The 12,475-nt window shown below is 42.8% G+C and overlaps 1 protein-coding gene across 4 annotated transcripts in view; it reads left to right on the forward strand.

Annotated features, from left to right (window-relative positions):
* Nucleotides 1-11,870: 11,870 nt before the first annotated feature.
* The window catches only part of LOC105029863 (zinc finger MIZ domain-containing protein 1), a 167,042-nt gene continuing 166,437 nt past the window's right edge, over nucleotides 11,871-12,475 (forward strand). For all 4 annotated transcript variants that reach the window (XM_020046824.3, XM_020046828.3, XM_010903419.5 and 1 more), the window contains exon 1: nucleotides 11,871-12,039. The gene's annotated coding sequence lies outside the window, so the exon portion shown is untranslated. The remainder of the gene's footprint in view (nucleotides 12,040-12,475) is intronic.

The following is a 12,475-nucleotide window of genomic DNA, read 5'->3' on the forward strand; positions in this document are numbered from 1 at the left end:
ACAAAACAACTCAGTGTAAACCCTCTCTGCAAGTGAAAAGGAGCGAGGTGTCTATGCTGGAGTTGTTACTTTAAGTCATTTTCGTAAATAGAACACCTACTACAGGTTGCCTGTCAGGCATTGTGCTGACTCAGTCCGGACCTTCTGGAGCATGAAAGAACATTCTGGAACTAGAATCCGAGAGCATGACGCAGCACTCTAAAACTGGAACCAAGGGGAGCGTTTAGCCAGACAGATTGTTTGCTACGTTCCAGAATGCTGTGCTTTATGATACGTTTCTCCACATTGGCCAATATGTGACCCATGTCATCAAAAACCACTTGCGATCAGACTTGGAATTCCAGAGGTTTGTTACATATCTATTAGGCATATATAAACAACATAGTACAAATCCAGGCAAAAATGGAAGGGTCACAAAATCTTTGTTATTAAGAAAACTTACCTCTTTAAATTAGGGTTTCGCAATATTACATATAATCTGAGCGACAATTTAACACAGCATATGAGTGTTGGGTGAAGGTGGTGTTGCTAAGAGTGGGGAGGCGGTCTGGCCATGGGGTTAATGAGTGTTTTGTGGTGTTTTTCTCATGCTTGTGTAAAAAATGTAAGTAGTTCTGCAGTACTTTGGAAACCTATGTGTGCAGTACATTGCTGTGTCAAGTTATCATCTGCTGCTTTAGGCCAACATGGTTAGATGGCTGTATATATTATAACGCAGAGAGACTGACACAGAAAGTATTTAGGGCCCTTCAGGGCATTTTATGATGGGATGTAGTGCAGGAGGGGGAAATCAAACCACAAACTGCACTCCTGGAGTGGCTGCGTCTTCTGTCCAGGGGCAAGACTGGTCCTTCTGGATGCCTATGGAAAGCTCCAGAAACTTCCAGCTTTCAGCTGACAATTAAATCAATAGTAAATTACTGGTCATAACTATTAATTTGTGTAATGCAAATTATTTGTGTCTCTCTTTCCTTTAAAAATAATATATGTATTTTCGAATAAAATTTACTGAATCAATTAAACGTGTTTTATCCTGTTGATAGTGATTTTATTTTTTATGGGTGTAACCTTGAGATATTACTTGTTATTTACTGTCTTGTTATTTGATGTGGCCACCATCCTAACAAGTAAATTTTATGGAATGAGGAAGAGTATTTTATTTGGTTACTATTTGCTAACCCTATTTTCAGATTGTTTCCACTAAAGCAAGAACACTAGTGAGTTTTCAAAGCACAGTCATTGTTCTTTTACATAAAAGACGTCAAATGTATACATCCTCCACAGTGGACATCAAGACTTTTTTGTGTTGCTCACCGGTTTTATGCAAAACTGTAGGAGACTGGTCCCAGACTGAGGCAGAGAGAATTTTGCTCAGAATAGTTGAGGGACATTCAGACAGACGTGTCAGGGATGAGGAGCCAGACGTGTCAGGGATGAGGAGCCAGACGTGTCAGGGATGAGAAGCCAGACGTGTCAGGGATGAGGAGCCAGACGTGTCAGGGATGAGGAGCCAGATGTGTCAGCGATGAGGAGCCAGACGTGTCAGGGATGAGGAGCCAGACGTGTCAGGGATGAGGAGCCAGACGTGTCAGGGATGAGGAGCCAGACGTGTCAGCGATGAGGAGCCAGACGTGTCAGGGATGAGGAGCCAGACGTGTCAGGGATGAGGAGCCAGACATGTCAGGGATGAGGAGCCAGACGTGTCAGGGATGAGGAGCCAGACGTGTCAGGGATGAGGAGCCAGGGGCCGTGAATGTGGCATAGTAGGATAAAAGCTTGGATGATGGGCATCAGATGAGGAAGAGCCAGATGAAGTACAAGATAAAGTGACTCATTTAGTATGGGCCAGAAGTGTCACATGGCATTCAGATTTTTTGAATTTCATACAATAATGATATATGAATAGAGTGATAAACTTTTAATAACATAAAATGCTTCACTGTACTGTATTTTAAGGTTCACATTTGTGTTTGAGGAATACAAAATTAATTTAACAACTAAAATTAGTTGTTGTCAAAACACGGCGTCTGGCATGGCTGTCTGCAACTTCTCCTTTTGGTCTTGACCCCGGTGTTGTCAGCCATACTCAAGGTTCTGAAAGACTTCTATTAGAATCTTTTGGTCAGCTCCCGGGTTGGATTTTGTGGGACAACTTGTCTTTTGTAATATATTTGTTATGCACTAAATAGTAAAGTAATTTAAAAGAAAATGTATATTTCAAAAGACATTTCTTACTGGGTCTTGGTGCATATGAATAATGTCCTGTGTCCTTCTTAAAATATATTTATCATCTGTATCTACCATGTATTCAACAAAATGACATATTTACTTAAGTAATTTATAAGGTTTTTGGATTTTGAGATATAGCTCCTATGACTGAGAAGCAAACATGTTACCTCCTGCACACTTTTCTCTCTCTCCCTTTCTCGGTTCCTTCCTCTCTCTTTCTCCCTCTCTGTCTTTAATTCTATACTCTACCCCCCCCCCCCATTGCCTGAGGGAACAGTTGGCTTTCTGAATGCGCTTCCTCCTTTATGAGCACATATTGATTGCTTTGCCTCTATCCAAAGTAAACCAGCATGGGGGCAAGGCAGCCTGATTTAGCTGCTATTGCTGTCTCTCTCTCTCTCTCTCTCTCTCACACACACACACACACACACACGCATGCTCCCTTGTTGAGCAGATTAAAAAAAGAGAGGGAAAAGCAGAGGAAGCAAGAAATCCTACAGGGGTCCTTTCACCTTCTAGAAGATGTCCCATGGTAGCCCCCCGACACCCCCTCCCAAATACACACACGTCTGCTTCTTCCCTCCACCTTCATTCATCCATACCTCTCTATTTCTTTCCCTGTCCTCTTCCTCTCTACACCTCCCACTCCATCTCTCTTTGCTTTCATTTCCCTCTCCATCGTCTCCTTCCCTCTATCAACCTTTCTCCTCTCTGTCTCCTTTCCTCCCGCTATGTCTTATTTGGTTCTCTCCCAGCGTCTCTCCTCTAATGAGAATGAATGGTGCTGTAATAGATGTCTCTCAGGTCAGATCATAGATACATCACACTGTTAGTCCACTGACCGACCTCCCTCCAAAGGGTCCTAACCACTGTTCTTCCGGTTATCTTAACAAGGTGACACTTCAGTGACACTCCTCCTATACATTTCCTGGATTGGTTGAATCTTAACTCCTCCTATACATTTCCTGTATTGGTTGAATCTTAACTCCTCCTACACATTTTCTGGATCGGTTGAATCTTAACTCCTCCTACACATTCACTAGACTGGTTGAATCTTAACTCCTCCTACAAATTTTTTGGATTGGTTGAATCTTAACTCCTCCTACACATTTACTGGACTGGTTGAATCTTAACTCCTCCTACACATTTTCTGGATTGGTTGAATCTGAACTCCTCCTTCACAATTCCTGGATTGGTGGAATCTTAACTTCCCCTACACATTTTCTGGATTGGTTAAATCTTAACTCGTCCTATACATTTCCTGGATTGGTTGAATCTTAACTCCTGCTACACATTTCCAGGATTGGTTGAATCTTAACTCCTGCTACAAATTTTCTGGACTGGTTGAATCTTAACTCCTCCTACACATTTCCAGGATTGGTTGAATCTTAACTCCTGCTACAAATGTTCTGGATTGGTTGAATCTTAACTCCTCCTACACATTTCCAGGATTGGTTGAATCTTAACTCCTGCTACAAATGTTCTGGATTGGTTGAATCTTAACTCCTCCTACACATTTCCAGGATTGGTTGAATCTTAACTCCTGCTACAAATGTTCTGGATTGGTTGAATTTTAACTCATCCTACACATTTTCTGGATTGGTTGAATCTTAACTCCTCCTACACATTTTATACTACCATAGCTTTATCTACAACCCCAGTTCTAAAACAGTTGGGATACTCAGTAAAATGTAAATAAAAACATAATGCGATGTGCAGATAATTTAAACCCTATATTCAATAGAAAATAGTATAAAAATAGTATTGACTACTATCAAATGTTAAAACTGTGACATATATTGAAAAATATATGCCCACTTTGAATTTGATGCCAGCAACACCTTTCAAAAAAGTTGGGACAGAGATAGCCTAGAATGGCACTAGGCCCGGGAAATACCTATATGATTTTTCATGCATTAATTTCTCAAAACACGTTAACCCAATCAAATTCATGGCAATGGGCTAACGCCTCAAAACATGTTAACCCAATTAAATGAATGGTTCACCACTCCGTGAAAGACTGCATAAAAAAATGGTGCAACAATTTACATATTACTTCTTTTGGGATCTCATCATACATAACATAATTACAAGATTTCGAGAATTTGGAGAAATCTCTGTATGCAAGGGACAAGGCCGAAAACAATATTGGATGGCTGTGATCTTCAGGCCCTCAGACGGCACTGCATTAAAAACAGGCATGATTCTGTAGTGGACATCACTGCATGGGCTCAGGAACACTTCCAAATTCCATTGTCTGTGAACACAGTACGTCACTGCATCCACAAATGTAAGTTAAAACTACCATGCAAAGAAGAAACCAGATATACAGTAAACAAGATCCAGAAATGCTGCCGTCTTCTCTGGGCATCAGTTCATTTAAGGACTGAGGCAAAGTGGAAAATGGTCCTGTAGACTGAAGAAACCAACATTTAAAATCATTTTTGGGAATCATGGACACTGAGTCCTCCAGACTACAGAGGAGAGGGACCATGCAGCTTGTTATCAACGCACAGTTCTAAAGTCAGCATCCATGATGGTATGCGGGCGCATTAGTACACATGGCATAGGTGACTTGGGCATATGTGAAGGCACGTTTAATGCTGAACAATATAGATTTGGAGCAAGATACACCGATCAGCCATAACATAATGACCACTGACACGTGAAGTGAATAACACTGATAATCTCATTACCATGGCACCTGTCAGTGGGTGGGACATATTAGGCTGAACATTCAGTCCTCAAAGTTGATGTGTTAGAAGGAAGAAAAATGGGCAAGCGTAAGGATCTGAGGGACTTTGACAAGGGCCAAATGTCTGATGGCAAGATGACTGGGTCAGAGCATCTACAAAACTGCCGCACTTGTGGGATGTACCCGTCTGTCTGCAGTGGCCAGTACCTATCAAAAGTGGTCCAAGGAAGAAAAAGTAGTGAACCGGCGACAGGGTCATGGGCGGCCAAAGCTCACTGATGCATGTGGGGGGGCGAATGCTGTCCCTTGTTGTCTGATCCAACAGACAATCTACTGTAGCTTAAATTGCTGAAGAAGTTAATGCTGGTACTGATAGAAAGGTGTCAGACACACAATGCATCTCAGTTTGTTGCATATGGGGCTGCGTAGCCACAGACCAGTCAGGGTGCCCATGCTGACCCCTGTCCACTGCCGAAAGCACTTACAATGGGCACGTGACCATCAGAACTTGACCATGGAGCAATGGAAGAAGGTGGCTGGTCTGATGAATCACATTTCCTTTTACATCATGTGGATGGCTGGGCGCATGTGCATTGCTTACCTGGAGAACACATGGCACCAGGATGCACTATGGGAAGGAGGCAAGCCGGTGGAGGCAGTGTGATGCTTTGGGCAATGTTCTGCTGGGAAACCTTGGGTCCAGCCATTAATGTGGATATTACTTTGACACGTACCACCTACCTAAGCATTGTTGCTGACCATGTGCACCCTTTCATGGCAATGGTATTCCCTGATGGCCTTGGCCTCATTCAGCAGGATAATGTGCCCTGCAACAAAGAAAAACTGGTTCAGGAATGGTTTGAGGAACACAACAACAAGTTCAAGGTGTTGACTTGGCCTCCAAATTCCCCAGATCTCAATCCAATCGAGCATCTGTAGGATGTGCTGGACAAACAAGTGCTATCCATGGAGTCCCCACCTCACAACTTACAGGACTTAAAGGATCTGCTGCTAACGTCTTGGTGCCAGATACCACAGCACACCTTCAGAGGTCTAGTGGAGTCCATGCCTCGACGGGTCAGGGCTGTTTTGGCGGCAAAAGTCCATCCGGGTGCATAACTGGCCATTGCATTTGGTTTTTATTTGCATTTTAGGGAGCGTCACAACTTTTTTGGAAACAGAGTTATAGATTAATTAAATGTTTGGACAGATATGCATTGGAGATGGTATGGGATTAATTGGTGAACATTTTAATTGTCATATGTTACTTTCCCGAGGTTATGCGGTACAATGTCCTGACTGGTGGAGTATGCCTACTGAGGCCACTGAGACAATGTCTATCTAAGTGTGTATTGGTGTGGAATGACCAGTTACATATGAAGTCTGGTCCAGCTCTACGAATAAACAATATCTGAAAAGCAACTTAAAACATTCACACTGGTACTAAAACACTTTTACTATCACCAGCAAAAGCATTTGTTCAACGAGGAGCGCCATGTTAGTTACCAGGTAAACAACGTTGTCAGTGAGATCATACTCCTTCCGGGTCAGCGGCCTGGCCAAAACAATGCATCCGCTTGTGTTTTGCCTTAAGGTGAAGCAACAGTTTCCTGTTAATAGCCTAAATCAGATATTGTATTTACATTTCATGTCAAACTATCTCAGTATAAAGACGGCCTTGATCGTTGTTGAAAGACCACATCTTGCCCTCCTCCTCCCTCTTGTCTTCGTTGCCTCGCTCCCTCCACATCTCTCTCTTTGTCACTCCTTCTTTCACGCTCTCTGGACCTTTGGACTCACCACACAGGAGCAGCTGGTACCAACCACAGCCCAAGCATGTGTCAGGTGTATGGCTTTGTGTGTGTGTGTGTGTGTGTGTGTGTACTTAACGTGTGGTTCTTCATTAACCCAGATGGGAACTGTAAAGAAAACATAAAACTCTCCTTCTCCCTCTCCTCTCTCTCCTCCCCCTCACCCCTTCTTTCCCCTCCTACCCCTCCCTATCCTCCTATCCACTCCTCTCTGCACACCTCTCCTACTCTTTGTCTCTCCTTCTCTATGTCCTCCTTAACTTTATAATACTTAATCAGAGAGCTTATATTTGAATTTGGGGTTGGTTAGCTGGAAGAGTTGATGAAAAATTAAAATAATATTTAATTTACTTTAACATTTTGTGAAGTCAAAAGTCAACTTAATTGGGGCAAATTATATTTTGAATCATATATTATTTACGCTATTTGGTTGACTGCAAAGGGTTATCGGATGTGGAGAACACGTCAATGCCAGAGGCCATTTGAATCTTCTAAAAAAGCTGTAGTGTGTTATTAATTCACTCACAGGAATGAAATGCCAAACTGATGGTAGAATGCATAAACAGATGGATAAGTACACTTTCCAAGAAGACAAAGCCTTCTACAGAATAGCCTACATGAGTATCAGTGTAACTTCTACAGTGTCTAGCTCATAGCACCTGTTTTAGTCATCCAGACATTATACACAATCTGAGACCAGCGGATGTTTCCCCATCCATCATAAAGACAACCATCTGGAGCTTTGTGATGACGAGGAGTGAATATGTGTTAGGGGATAGGCAAACACAAATAAAAATCAAAGTTTTACCAAAATGTTACTTAAAGTCAAGGAGGTCACAAAGAGGTCCCAAGATTGCTTCTTCCTGATCATGAAGTACACCCACCATACGTTCCATAAATAATTGAGATGGGTAGATCTTTGAGGGACTATGGTAAAGGATGTTGTGATGGGGTGCAGAGATGGGTAGATGTTTGAGGGACTATGGTAAAGGATGTCTTGATGGGGTGCAGAGATGGGTAGATGTTTGAGGGACTATGGTAAAGGATGTCATGATGGGGTGCAGAGATGGGTAGATGGGTTGCATTTTCAGTTTTGTTGTTTCTATTTAGTTGCAGCATGTCAAGTCCACCATGCCAGTCAGGATGGTCCATTATCACATGACTGACAAAGATAAGATTTAAGAGCTGTGGGCCCACTGTCTTAGGGAGTTTTTTCTTAGCCACTGAAATTCAACACTGCTGTTGTTTGCTCCTTGGGGTTTAAGGCCGGGTGTTTCTGTAAAGCACTTTGTGACAACTGCTGTTGTAAAAAGGGCTTTATAAATACATTTGACTGGTTGATTGATTGTTCAGGTTGATAAAGGCCCACTGTCCAGGTTGATAAAGGCCCACTGTTCAGGTTGATGAAGGCCCACTCTTCAGATTAATAAGGGCCCACTGTTCAGGTTGATAAAGGCCCACTGTTCAGATTGATAAAGGCCCACTCTTCAGATTAATAAGGGCCCACTGTCCAGGTTGATAAAGGCCCACTGTTCAGATTGATAAAGGCCCACTCTTCAGATTAATAAGGGCCCACTGTCCAGATTGATAAAGGCCCACTGTCCAGATTGATAAAGGCCCACTGTTCAGATTGATAAAGGCTCACTGTTCAAGTTGATAAAGGCTCACTGTTCAGGTTGATAAAGGCCCAGTGTTCTGGTTGATAAAGGCCCACTGTTCAGATTGATAAAGGCTCACTGTTCAGGTTGATAAAGGCTCACTGTTCAGATTGATAAAGGCCCACTCTTCAGATTAATAAGGGCCCACTGTCCAGATTGATAAAGGCCCACTGTCCAGATTGATAAAGGCCCACTGTTCAGATTGATAAAGGCTCACTGTTCAAGTTGATAAAGGCTCACTGTTCAGGTTGATAAAGGCCCAGTGTTCTGGTTGATAAAGGCCCACTGTTCAGATTGATAAAGGCTCACTGTTCAGGTTGATAAAGGCTCACTGTTCAGGTTGATAAAGGCCCAGTGTTCTGGTTGATAAAGGCCCACTGTTCAGGTTGATAAAGGCTCACTGTTCAGGTTGATAAAGGCCCACTATTCAGGTTGATAAAGGCCCACTGTTCAGGTTGATAAAGGCTCACTGTTCAGGTTGATAAAGGCTCACTGTTCAGGTTGATAAAGACCCAGTGTTCAGGTTGATAAAGGCCCACTATTCAGGTTGATAAAGGCTCACTGTTCAGGTTGTTATTGGCCCCTATTCAGGTTGATAAAGGCCCACTGTTCAGGTTGATAAATGCCCACTGTTCAGGTTGATAAAGGCCCACTGTTCAGGTTGATAAAGGCCCAGTGTTCTGGTTGATAAAGGCCCACTGTTCAGGTTGATAAATGCCCACTGTTCAGGTTGTTATTGGCCCCTATTCAGGTTGATAAAGGCCCACTATTCAGGTTGATAAAGGCCCACTATTCAGGTGTGTAAAGGCCCACTGTTCAGGTTGATAAAGGCTCACTGTATAGGTTGATAAAGGCCCACTGTATAGGTTGATAAAGGCCCACTGTTCAGGTTGATAAAGGCTCACTGTATAGGTTGATAAAGGCCCACTGTATAGGTTGATAAAGGCCCACTGTTCAGGTTGATAAAAGCCCAGTGTTCAGGTTGATAAAGTCTTAGATGGACTCATAGACTGTAAAAAAAATGGACGACGCCCCTTCGCTCTTTTCCATTGGTGAAAACTGAAGCCGCCAGTGTCCCGATATGGCGCTGACATCTTGGACTTGCGTCTGCGCAGATAGCGATCTTGGGACCAGTTCTGCGCAGTAGTTATGCGCAGTAGCGAGCAGGAAGTAAAGCCGTAAAGCTGCGAAATCAACGGCCCCACCCCTGTGCCCCGCCCTCACTCTCCCTCGCAGAATGCGCATACCGTAATCAATCGCAAGCACACGCTGCACTGATTTGGAAGTGGAGTCCTGCTCCTGTGAACTCTGTCTGCTCCGTTCCACTCCAACCTCATTAAAATAAGGTAAATACAAGTAGCCTACCAACCACACATTTAAACAGAGTTCAATCAAGTCCAAGTACAGTACAACCTTTGCTTGTTAAACCTAGACGATGTGTTATAGCCTTACTTACATCATGTTTAACCTTAATTTAGAATAGGCCTAATAAAAAAATAATTGGTAACTTCTAGCTAATGATCACCTGCTAGCTATTAACATGGCTATTAACGAGGCTTGTTGTCTTTTAGCTAACGTTAGCTAGCCCATTACATTTATTTACTAATTAAATAGATTATAAATGTAACTTACCGAAAAAAATTCAAAGATCGATTGGAAATGCCAGATCGGTTAGCACAATCTACTGCAGAACAACCCATTATGTCCGTGTGAAATTATATCAATTATAGAAATTTAGAGATTAAATTTAAAGCTCCAATCTCCTTAGTCCTACGAAGATCGCGAAAAAAGCCTGTTGCCGCTTCAGTGGCTCCTCGGCTCAGATAGCTGTCAATCACAGCTGTGAATCACGACGTCACACCACCGTTTTTAGAGCATTAAATAACTAACTAAAAACAAACTTATTTTAAAAACAAACTCTTGAATTTACATTAGCGTGATACAAACTACAGTAAATGACAACTTCGGAAAAAAGATATTTGAAGGGTAATTTAATTGTTTAGTTGGTCTCGTGTCCCATTGAATAACATGGGGAGGCGGGGTTTATGACCTATACTGGGACCACTCACCAGGGGGCGATCGAGACGTTTTGGCTTCACTTTTCAGGGCTTGTGTGGCACGCTTGGATGGACTAGACACCAGGTTATGCCCCTCCCCCAAACAGACCATTATTAGTGACTAGACACCCAGGTTATGCCCCTCCCCAAACAGACCATTATTAGTGACTAGACACCCAGGTTATGCCCCTCCCCCTAACAAACCATTATAAGTGACTAGACACCCAGGTTATGCCCCTCCCCCTAACAGACCATTATAATGGACTAGACATCCAGGTTATACCCCTCCCCCTAACAGATCATTTTAACGGACTGGACATCAGGTTATGCCCCTCCCCCAAACAGACCATTATAAGTGACTAGACACCCAGGTTATGCCCCTCCCCCTAAAAAACTATTATAATGGACTAGAAACCCAGGTTATGCAACATTGTAAAACATTTTAAAATCAAAGCTATTTAGAGGGCATACCTTTTTGAAAATATTACGAAAGCTAAATATAAAACAAAACAATAAAATGGTACAATTATTTACCATGATGTACTTTTCTTGCCCCATTTATTAAAAATAATGTGCTTCTCCAATATTGGAATAGATGTTACGGTATAATTGAATCAAATCGCTTCTGACAAGCTGTGCTTCTACCCAGGAAGCAACTGAAGCAGGTTAAATGCTATAGTGAAGACTTGAAGGTTGGCAGTGTTGTGCACTGTGTAGGCTAAACTTGATCCTGCCTTCCAAATGTCACACTATACCCTACAATAGTGCACTGCTTTTGGCTTTTTACCAGAGCCCGATTAGCCCTATGGCCTAGGGCACTATAGGGTGCCATTTGGGACGACAAATAAAATCTGGATGCCGCCTGCTGCCTGGCACACACAGGCATAGTTCCTTGACGTCATCACTCAACCCAACCTGCCGCTGCTCCGCTCCGCTCCGCTCCGCTCCGGCTCCGCTCCAGCTCTCAAACATGTCTTTGTTATTCAGAGCTTTCCATCGGAGACTGGGTAACCGCAAAACACGGCACATGGAGTCAATCCAAAATCCACCAAACGGATACTGGATTATAATGACAGTAATAATATTAACAATAAGCAGTTTGACTTAAACTACCGGCAAGCAAAATAATAGTTTATAGAACTGATTCTTCACAAACACAATTAGTTATCATCCTAATAATTTATAATTTGGCTTTAAGAACGAAATATATGTAGTGTAATTATGCCATAATTTAGACGAATTAAATTACACGGTACGATAGCCCATAGCATAGCCGTAAATGTTCCTGGCGACATTCAGGTTGAGTCCATTCCAGTATGTTCTCTAATGGCTCTTCGCTGTAAATCCGCGACACATTTTGTTCCTAACCACCAAGCATGGCCCTTTGGTAATAGAATAGCCAATGTAATTTGACACTTCAACTTACTGTGCTCTCTCTCACAGTTGATTCAGTTACTCACCCACTGACGTTGAGCCCGTTCTCAGTGGCAAGACTGACGAGAGAGAGGGGATGATATTTAAAAAACAAGACTCAGAAAATCATTAAAGAGGACTTTCTCCGATCCGTTTCGCCACTCGGTTTAAACCTGGTAAGTTAAGTTACGTGATTGTTCCGTTTGCCCGTATCTGTCGCGTTGGGCACCTTTCGCTCCGGAGGGTTTTGTGTTTCTACTGGGTTCGTTGGGCTTGTGTGCCCACAACGGATTGACCACTTCAAACAACATTAGGGAGCTTGTCGCGTAATCAACGCTACGGTTGATTCTGCATGTCCCTTTTAGGAGATATAGACGGATTGTCGGGTCGTTGACAGGTTGTGCATTTGTCAGTAATGCGAAAGCGGCTTGCTGCGCTTGTCCTCACCGCGGCTGGTCTGTTGCATTGTGTTGTAGCTTTTGGTGGTGTAGAGCGAATCAAGAACCCTGCGATCGGTCCAAAGTGTGTGTTTGTTTGTGTGTGTGTGTGTATGTTTGTATGTTTGTGTGTGTGTGTGTGTGTGTGTGTGTGTGTGTGTGTGTGTGTGTCAGA

Source organism: Esox lucius, chromosome 5, assembly GCF_011004845.1.
Source record: "Esox lucius isolate fEsoLuc1 chromosome 5, fEsoLuc1.pri, whole genome shotgun sequence".
NCBI lineage: Eukaryota > Metazoa > Chordata > Actinopteri > Esociformes > Esocidae > Esox > Esox lucius.